This window comes from Diplotaxodon limnothrissa, linkage group LG3 (assembly GCF_057381915.1).
Source record: "Diplotaxodon limnothrissa isolate DT_005_m linkage group LG3, D_limnothrissa_male_GT1.1, whole genome shotgun sequence".
Lineage (NCBI taxonomy): Eukaryota > Metazoa > Chordata > Actinopteri > Cichliformes > Cichlidae > Diplotaxodon > Diplotaxodon limnothrissa.
Genome location: NC_140598.1, coordinates 62,241,465 through 62,251,739, shown reverse-complemented (window position 1 = coordinate 62,251,739; position 10,275 = coordinate 62,241,465). Strand labels below are relative to the sequence as shown.

Sequence of the window (10,275 nt, the reverse complement as noted above, 5' to 3'; positions counted from 1 at the left end):
TGCTTAACCAATCACCTTCCTCCATATCATCACTGCTCCCTCCCTCCTCCTCTCTCCATCCTACACCGCCTTTGTTATTTAACACCGACCCCCCCAATCTGATAATCAGACAAATTCCCAGACACCTGACTTCACTGTGTCGACACCGTTCCTGACTATTTCTGACCTCAGGTCAGCTCTGCTATTATCCTCACATTAAGGGTTCGTTCACCTGCCTGCAGATGATCTGTGAGCTCGTCGGTTGTAAATTAAACTCTAAGCACACTGAGGGTAACCGGGAGGCGTTCAGGGCCTGCAGTGCAGAGCTGCAACATGAAAAAAAGGGATGGGGGCTCAGATCTCCTGAACAGGGTGGAAACAACACGGTGGGTTTGTGCTGTTTGTGATTCCTGCTCCGTCACTCTGGTGGAGACGACTGCAGCTCAGCAGCGCTCCCTGCTGATCCTCTGATGAAGATGTCAACAGTATGTAAACTGAGCTGATGTGCTGCTGTTTGAGCCCACGTGGTAGCGTACGTCCAGTATGGGAGAACTTAGTCACCGGTGCTGTCTTTGCTTGTGCTCTAGCTTTAGCCTGTTTGATTGTTTGTTTTCTATTTTATTACTGCCTAAAAGGGGAGGTGGGGGAAACACATGCCTGACTTCTCCTGTCAGAGGTTTTGTAAGCTCACTGGAAGGGAAACGTGCACAATGTAAATCATAAAACAACTGACTGGGGCTGTGCTGCAGGTGGATCAGTGCTGTGGACAGTAGCTGTGGAAAAGAGACTGGACAAAGACTCTCAGCCTTAAATACAGGACAGAGGATGATCCGATCATCTTTCAGCTAACAGTGTCGAGCAGAAGGACGGCCGGCTGATGCGTCCGTACGAACCCTTTTGTACTCACTCCTGTGTATAAGGAGGCGGCGAGGGGTTGTGTAGTTAACCTCAGCACCACACAGCTACAGCAGAGGACAGAACACAAACGAGTCCTTTCATTCGGCTCTGTTCTTTCTCCTTGTCTGTTTTATAAGCTAACACTAGAGGGCGCCATTGTGGCACATTCAGCGCTCACTCTGAGGTCACTGGACAGAGAAGAAAATACCAAACTGGGAGACGGATGGAGACGAAACATCTGGAAGATCAGAACTGTACATTTTTAAGTGTAAGAAAAAAAACAGACAAAATATTTGTAAATATTAAGTTTCTTGTTTATTTTATGTTTTGTTTTTTTGGGGGTTTTTTTTGGAGTGAATGAATGATATGCTTATTTTGTGATGACAAAAGACAACAGGTGCAGTTTGTAATGAGAAGAAAAAAATGGCCGTTAGCTTGAGGTTTCAAATGAGTTCATCCTTACCACCGATCAGTTTTGTCTTTGTTTTTTCAACATTTATTTGATTTTTGTCATAACGTTGATCGTTATCATGTGACCATCCTGTAGCAGGAAGGTCGCTGTAGCAGAAGTCATCTCCACTGAAGCCCCCTCACAGCAGAGGGCCAGTCATGCTGTTTATTAGGATTTGCTAGTTTTCAGTGAGAAAAAACATTTTCATCAAGTTTTAAATCCTTTCGTTGCTCTTTTCTCTGCGATTGTCATAAAATCGTCGTCCTCTTTTCAAGCCTTAGCTCGCTTTTATTTTGAAATATGAGTCTTGTGATCAGAGATGAATCTGTGCTGCATGATGTGCGTAACATCAGAGCGATAAAAGCCAGCTTTGCCTTTCAGTGATTCGCAGTAAGGACATAAATGACCTAAACTGAGACTGAAAAAAGTGCAGTCAGTTCAATGTTAGCTCACCTAACATGTAGCAGTGTTTACATGTAGCCATGTTTGACAGACTCCAGGGCTTTGATACCATAAGATGCCTCATATCCTCACAGACTCATGAGATCACACAGGTGGTCTGACCTGCTCGTGTCACACTGTGCTGTCTGTCTGTCTGTCCGTTGTTTTTCTCCTGCAGTGATGTTATGTAGCAGAAAAACAGTTGGATGCTGGAAAAGTGCAGAGCGATGGGTGACGTGTGGAGAACATCACAGTCTGTGTGTGTTCAACAGCTGTTAGAGCCACACTTTGTCCTTTCTGTGGTATAACTGCTGGATTTATTTTATTCCAACACTTAGAAACTGTCAGCAAAGCAAAACTTCATGATTGGATGATCCTGTGTCACGTCCACAGTGTCAAACGTGCACAGAGACAGTGACACCCACAGAGAAACCCTCAGCTTGGTGTCCATTGCAAATCTGCACCTGTTGTCTTGTTTCTACTTTCTTTGTTGAACTCAGAAACTCGAGACTTGAGATGAAGAAAAATGTTAAATAATGGAATAAAAAAAAGATGATTATTAAAAAAAGTAAAGTAAAATTATATAAATAAATGAGGTGATGATATTTCTGTTTACTTTAGAAGTTATTATACACTGTATGCTGTGATTCTGATCTGGGAAACATTAAAGACATTCATAGCCAGACTGCTGACTTTGTGTTTTTATTCAGTCGCCTAACAGAAGTGCAGTAAGAAACGATTTAGCCCATCCTGATTTCTTAGCTGTTTGCATATTTGCCACACTTACGTGTTTCAGATCATGAAGCAAATTTTTATGATAGATAAAGATGACCAGAGTCAGTGTAAAATAAAGCTTTTACATGTATTGCTGGGAGGTCGGCAGCTCCCTCCACTGCTTGGCCCTCTGTGAAAAACAACTGGGATCCAGCTTCCGTGTGATGCTGAATTATATAAGCGGAAGAAAATAAATAGATAGAAGGATGGATGATTGTATTTTGTGTACAATCGTTGAAGTGTAAAAAGGGTTGGCCCTCCGTGGTGCCCTAAGCAAAGTTTGATTTTTGGAGCCCTTTAATAGTGCCAATAATAGTGATTAATGATCACCTACTATAAATGTATTTCATTTTCTAATGTTGATGTTGTTGTAATCCACAGTGAAAAATGTCATAAAAACAGAGAGAAACAATAGATCAAACCTGAGAGCTGCACAGTTGCAGCAGTGTGGTTTACGTCATTCTGTTGTCAGCCTGTTTTACACATCGGTGGTTTCTTATTGACATGTAAAAAGATCTGAAATCGTAGTAAATTCAGCTGCTATTGTGGGCTGGGGATGATTTACACTTAACATTTTAATAACTGGGTACTGAATGTCATAGGCCCAATGTTCCCTCTAATTTTTCACGTGTCTGAGCGAACACACAAACTCCCTGAGCGATCCCTTGGACCAATGAGCGACATCAGACGTGTGCACTGTGGTCACGCCGGCATCGAATCCATCCAAGTTACATGGTTTATTAAAAGAATCAAATTACAGCGTTTACATTTATGTTAGACTACTTTTAATTAACTGCTTTAGCCCATTTACCATGAAAATGTAAAAAAAAATCTTGTTCATGACCTGTGCAGTATGTTAACACTATTGGAAGTAAAAATAACTTGAACTCCAATTTCGAAAACACAACTTTCTTTCTTTTCTTTTTTTTCTTTTATACAGCTCTGACTTGTATTATGAGTCTGTGGTCTGGGAGAGAGTCCTGTAACTCTCTGTCTCCAAAATACAGTATATAATGACCAATGCTGGGCAATTAATTATATAGTTACTTCTTCAAAAAAGTAACTCAGTTTGGCAAACAACGTTTTTTGCAGCTATTTTTTTAAATGCAGCCAAGGCGTTTTTAAATAAACATTTCAAACTATTTACAGAACAATCAGCTGTTCTGCATCAAATCTGATGCCACACAAATTATTTGTGCCACTCCAAAAAATAATTTCTGTCCACTATGAGATAAAGGAGAACAACAGTCTGATACCTGCAGGCCTGACAGCAGCAGATGTATCACTCCTGTACAGTGCTTTAAGTGGCCCAGAAGAGGTGCCGGTACTCTATTTTTTTTCCGCCTCCCCTGAGGTAACAACAACTATATTGAATGGGTTTTATATACAACAGTCAACAGACAACCTTATACAAAATAATAAATCATTTTATTAGTTTGTGGATTTGCTTGAGCTAGAAAGAGCTACTGAACATAAATAAAATGTGCAAAAAGGTATTGAATTTTTTTTTTAACAAAATGTACATAAAATAAATTATAAACTAATTTGTATTTTGCTCTCTCTTGAGTCACTGCTGCTATCAGCAGCAGCACTTGTAAAGTGTACCTGCAGAGCTTGGTAGTTCTCCCATACTACTTTCACTGTTCTCTCACTTGAAGCAACCCAAACATAATAACCATAGAACAGTAGAACATAATCTTGAGTCTTGAAGATGGTTCATTTCTTTACCCCTGAAAAATATACAAAAGCAGATTCAGCAAAATACAATCACAGTACACCAAATGAAAAATGAGAAATACTGTACAAATCATTTTACCTAGAAAAGGCTCCAGCACGTTTTGGGCTCCACTTTCCTTTCACTTTGGGCTTCGCAGTTTGTGGATGCTGCACTTCTCCTCCCTAGTGCCAGCCATGTCTGCACATATGTTTGTGTGTTAAACTGATCCAAGGGTGGTCCGTTGCATTTCAGGAAAATCATATTTGAAAGCCTTTTGATGTTGAGAGAGTTTCTTTTATCTGTCAAAGTATCATTCATTGAGCTGAAAGCTCGCTCGCATTCACTTGTTGATACTGCAATGGTGTGGACAGCTGTAAGAAGCGGCTTCAGGGCTGCTGGTGTCTTGGAAGCTTTAAGGTCTTTATACTCCCTAAATCCTAGGACACTTTCCCTCTCCCCAACTCTGAATCTCTGACATAAACGTCTGACCGCTGCATCCCCATATTGAATATCTAGAGATGCAGGCCAGGAGTCAGACTGGAGGACCTTGATGTCTGAGAGGAGGTGACTATCTGTCTTTTCAGATGAGGTTTTACTGACATGCGAGGAAGTTGTTGGAGTCATCCTGCACTTAACATTTTCAGCCAGGCTACGGAAAAATTGGCCATGGTTGATTTTTATAACCCTCTGATTTTCATGCAGGCATACATTTCTGAAGATTTTCTCCTTTTCAGCTTCAATGGCAGTTTGTGTGGGACCAGGTGTGGATACCATTGACTCAAACACCCGGATTTGTCGGTCCAGCTGCCTGTCGGCTTGATCCAAAGTCATGTCCCATCTCTGGAGCATTCTTGAGAGGTCACTGAGTTCTGTGAAAGCGTCATACATGATGCCAAGATTGACCACAAAAGAAACAGTAGTGAGAACATCATTGAGTCCTTTGTATTTTGCTCTCTCTCTTGAGTCCCTGCTGGTATCAGCAGCAGCACTTGTAAAGTGTACCTGCAGAGCTTGGTAGTTCTCCCATACTGCTTTCACTGTTCTCTCACTTGAAGCAACCCAACGCACTGATAAAACACGGCCTATCACAAGGAGACGTTGTCCAACATTGTGAGCACTCTCGGTTAACTCCCTTTGGTTTTTTGGTGATGCATGGTAGAGGGAGTAAAGCTGATCTAAGAATATTTTAAAGTGGTTGATTCCTCCTACCTCCTTCAAAACATCACAAACTGCCAGTTCCAGTCTGTGATTGGAACAATGCCAGACAAACAGGTAAGGGAATTTGGAACAAAGCTGCGCAGCAACTCCTGCTTTCCTCCCAAGCATCACTGAGGCTCCATCACAAGCAAATGCCAACAAATGTTGCTGTAGGTAGTGAGGGTCAAAGCCATTATTATGAAGACATCCTAACAGTGCTTCAGTGATGTCCTTTGCTGTGGTCCCCTGCAGCTCAATCAGTTCAAAAAATATTGTGTCTGGATTTTCACTGGAAATAGCTGACCGCAGGCACACGACAAGCACAGACTTTCCACTTATTGTAGTGGATTCATCAATGAGCACACACAATTTTCTTTCATTCATCACTATGTCATTGACTACCTTCTTTTTCATTTCAGCTGCAATGTGATCCAGTATATTTGCACATGAGTTATTAGAGTGCAAAACTCTGCCCATCTTGACACCATTTAAGACTTGCAACTGGACATCTATTGGCATGTCTGTAAAGGGACGCCCATGCTTGCCAATCTTATAAGCTGTTCTAAACACATTGCAAGTTGAAGCGTAGTCAGCCTTTCTCATATCTTCAATGTGTTTTTGCATTGTATTTTGTGTTGCCTTCTCTTTTATTTCAACTGCTTTCTTGTGATAAATTGAGTCTCTGTGCTCTTTTATTTTCTTTCGTAGTGAGTTTTGTTGTGCAGCCTTGTCCCTTCCAAAAGACGAGATTAAGCACCCACTCCACTCCTGCGACACTCTCTGCCCTTGCTGCATGTCCACGCGAGCACAAACTTGACTACACACACTACAACCCAACTTTTGATTTCTGCTGATCAGCCACTTGTAATTTGTGGAGAAATACCGGACTTGTGCTTGGGACCAACATTCTGGCCACTCATGCTCGCTAACGCGGCTGTTGTCATCGGTAGAAATGGTGTCATTCTCGTCCTCGTCGTCGCCAAAAGTGCCGTCGTCCGCGGCTGCGGCACTAGTGCAGCTTTCATTAGCTTGCGTCTGACCTGCAGCGATATCATTCTGGCTCGGTGGGGTGTCAGCCAGCGAGTCCTCTGATTCTGACCTTGTTCTTTTACTACTCAGAGTCTGAAGCCAGGAGAGCATATTAAGTGTTCATTGTTTTTGTATTTTAACGAGCAGCTGTTTGCGCGTTTTACACACCCTCTCCGGACCACGTTGAGTTGTTGACATGACAACGGCAAAAGCGACGCATGCGCTTTTCACTTGTAAAACACATTGGTGTATGGGTAATGTAGTCTCTGCTCTCGGTGGGACGAATTAGGAAGCGTGCTTGTGAAGGGCGCTCTGAAAAGCGGCAGTGCAGCCAAACGATGTGCAAATGAGAGTACCGGTACGCTAAAAGCACGTTCTGGGCGCATGGAGAGGTGGCGGTACTCTCAAGAGCTATATTTAGAAGTGGCGGTACCGGCCCACTTAAAGCACTGCTCCTGTAACACCTGTAACATTCAGCAGTCGCCTCATTGTTCTGACGCACACAACAAAACTACTGACTACACTACACACTAACTACACAAGATTTGCGCTAAACGTCGCAAATCTCTCACATCTCAAAACACCACCGTCACTCCTAAAACTTCCCCCGTTTCTTAACAACTAGATGCCACGTTGCCATATCATTTTTTGATTGGTCGACATGGTACTTTTTTAGACGAATAGGAAAGGCAGAGGGGGTGGGGTTTGTTTTTGCTCACAGGTGGAGAGCGCTTTCGAGCCTTTTTTCTTATAAAACGCCAATTTAACCGTTTCTTCCCGCAGTAAATATAAACAACCAGTATTCAGGAAGAAAACCAAACATTGCATTTTTTTTTATCACAACTCTGGTTTTACGTGGCCTATCAACACGATTTAAAAACTGGTGTAAAGTCCCCAATTTTTCCGTCAATTGTTCCGTCTGTCCTGCTCACATCTCCAATGGTTGTACACGTTGTCATTAACATGGCTTCACTCCACATCAGCCACGCCGCTTTGACAGCTAACACACCGGCGTTGGCACATAAGGACGCTGTCATAGCCTGTCAACAACGTTGATTGGCTGCGCATATACGCATTATTGGCTGGACTATGGGATAAGGTGGCATCGTTCCCATATGGGAGCAGCCAGTCACTTACTGACTAACACTGCAAAACAGAATTGTTAAAGTATTCATTTTAATTTCAATTCAGGTTAGATTTTTTTTGGTGCGCAACGCAGAATTTCTGTGCGCAGAGACTGTGCCAGCAGTGCGCAATTGCGCACGTGCGCAGCTTAGAGGGAACATTGCATAGGCCCACTAAAAGTTACAAAATAAGCTACTATCAAATACATTTACTGTAAACACATCAGAAGGTTATTTATGTGGCAAAAAGTTAGATCTATACAAAATGTTGCAGGGAAACGGAGAAGGAGCCTCGTATAGGTTTGAGTTTTATTCACATCTGTTGTGCAGGTACAAATAGCAGAGTGGAAAACTTTATACTTTGTGTTTGCAAACATTAATTTATGAAGATTAATTAACATGAGTGTAGCACAAAGTAAAGGTGAAAGCAGTATTCTGACATGACAGTGCAATCAAAACACATTTTGCCACTACAATCTGTGAATAATTGTAACAACTGTCATTTTAATATTGGACAAACTAGTTGTGCAGCCCTAACCTGAAATATGCTGTTTGTTCTGAATGAAAAACGTTAGTCTTTGGTAAACATTTTAATCCCATTTATAGATGCAATATGTTATTTCAGTTAAGACTGAATGTTACCACACGTTCCCATCATTAGAGTGCATTTAAAGTGTGGAGAAGTCTGTGAAGGTTCTCAGTCATCCAGGTCATCGTAGTCTAAGGAGCTTGGAAAGAAAAGCGTCTGGACTTCTTTGAGTTACTTGAAGACGTTTCACCTCTCATCCGAGAAGCTTCTTCAGTTCTAAGGGTCAAATGGTGGAGAGTCCAAGCTGTATTGAAGAATTTCTAACTTCATGTAGGCTAAACAGCGGCCTAGAATTAGACTCAAAATCCTGCAGTTGCCCAAAATAAAGGGGGCATTAATGTGCCAGATTCTACAGAACACCAGAAATAACTGCTAAGATGGGTCCAACACATCTGAGTTCATGCTGGAGGAACTGTGGGACACACTCTGCCAACCACACTCATATATTGTGGCTCTGCCCTAAACTCTGTGTATTCTGGAGGCAGATATTTGATGCTCTCAAAGACATTTTCCAAGGTAAATATTCCACTAAGTCCTACAGTAGCAGTGTTGGGAAGGATTGCAGAACATATTGACTGCAAAGCCAAAACTTACTTGCTAAATATATGACTCACTGCAGCCCTAAAATGCATAACTATCAGATGGTTAAAACCAGATATAATCTATGGATCCAGTGAGTGTCTGTCTGATGGAACAAATTACATACTCAGACTACAGAAACAAGTCTTTGAGAAACGGTGGGGACCCATGTTACCTTTCCTATTACAATGAAGAACACCACCTAATTTTGTGAGCTCTCTCTCTCTACACACGCACACACGTGTGTGCTGGACATTCATGGCTGCTTTGTGTAGTTACAGTTGAATAGAGGAAGTGTAGGATGTATCACTGCTGATTCAAAATAACATGTAAGAGTTTGTGGAATGTTCTTTGTCTGTGTGTCTGTATATAAGATGTAAGGGCGGTGGCCACAATTCAGAGATGGTCCTGGTGTTTCACTGGGAAGCTCTCTCCACATTGTAATGTGTTTATTAAACCCGCTTCAAATCAAGCTCACTGGGTGCAGGTTATTGTTAAATTTTCCTCAACAATTTGGCGTTGTCAGGCTGGATTCCTCAGGTGAGTTTTGCTGAATCACTGGTATGTGGTGACTGGCCATCCTGAGGTAAAATTGCCTCAGTCCCACCGTTCCTTTGTTTTCAAAAAGGGGGAACGGCGGGGTGTGCTTCAGCAACTCACACATGCAGGAATTTTTAAAAGAACCAAGAGAGGCACTGCAGAGGATCTGCATCAGTGAGCTGTTTTGATTTGGGAGGGTTTTATACGGGTGTAATTCATGGTTTGTATCACTGCAGTGAAAACTGATGTTACTGATCACGAGAGAGGAACATATGTTAGTGACAAGTTTCTGTGTTGTGTCCCACCTGTATCTACACAGACCCTGTGGTCTATACCATGAGCACCTACACATTAAACAACTGTAACATTATAATGGCATCAAGCTCACACTGAGGCCTGTGGGGCACTATCAGCCAGTGAGACAACAGACAAATTTCAGTGTTTTAACATATGAATATTAAATACTTAAGGGCTACTTGTTTAAACAATGGAGGTGAACGATACATCATCATTTTACATGATAATATCACAGATGATAGACTAAATGAATAGATTTTAGGTGCTTGTGCATTCTTAAAGTCTGATATGTTGAACTGAACTCAGTGTGTCAGCTGTTCAAAGCCTCTCCCAGTCAGTGCTGTTCTCCATGCCTGTCTTACTGCACATGGTGTTATTAGCACAAACACTTTAAAGGTGAACATTTAGGACTTACTGCAAATGTTACTATGTCAAAGTTTCTGTGACTCAAACAGAGGAAATTTTGATTTTTTTATTTCCACACCTAATTTATTTAAAAGTATTTAATAACATATAACACCCAAAATATGCTTCGGTTCACATTTAACTCCAGAAAATCATCAATCAAAACATGGATATTACCTGACCACAGATTCGTGGTGATGTCACTGCTCTTTTAACTGTTTGGTGTCTTTGCTTTGTTTGCTGGTTGTAGAAATGG

General features: G+C 41.7%; 1 pseudogene; it reads right to left on the bottom strand.

Moving 5' to 3' along the window:
• Positions 1-4,358: 4,358 nt before the first annotated feature.
• Positions 4,359-6,683, bottom strand: LOC146636814 (E3 SUMO-protein ligase KIAA1586-like; annotated as a pseudogene).
• Positions 6,684-10,275: the final 3,592 nt, after the last annotated feature.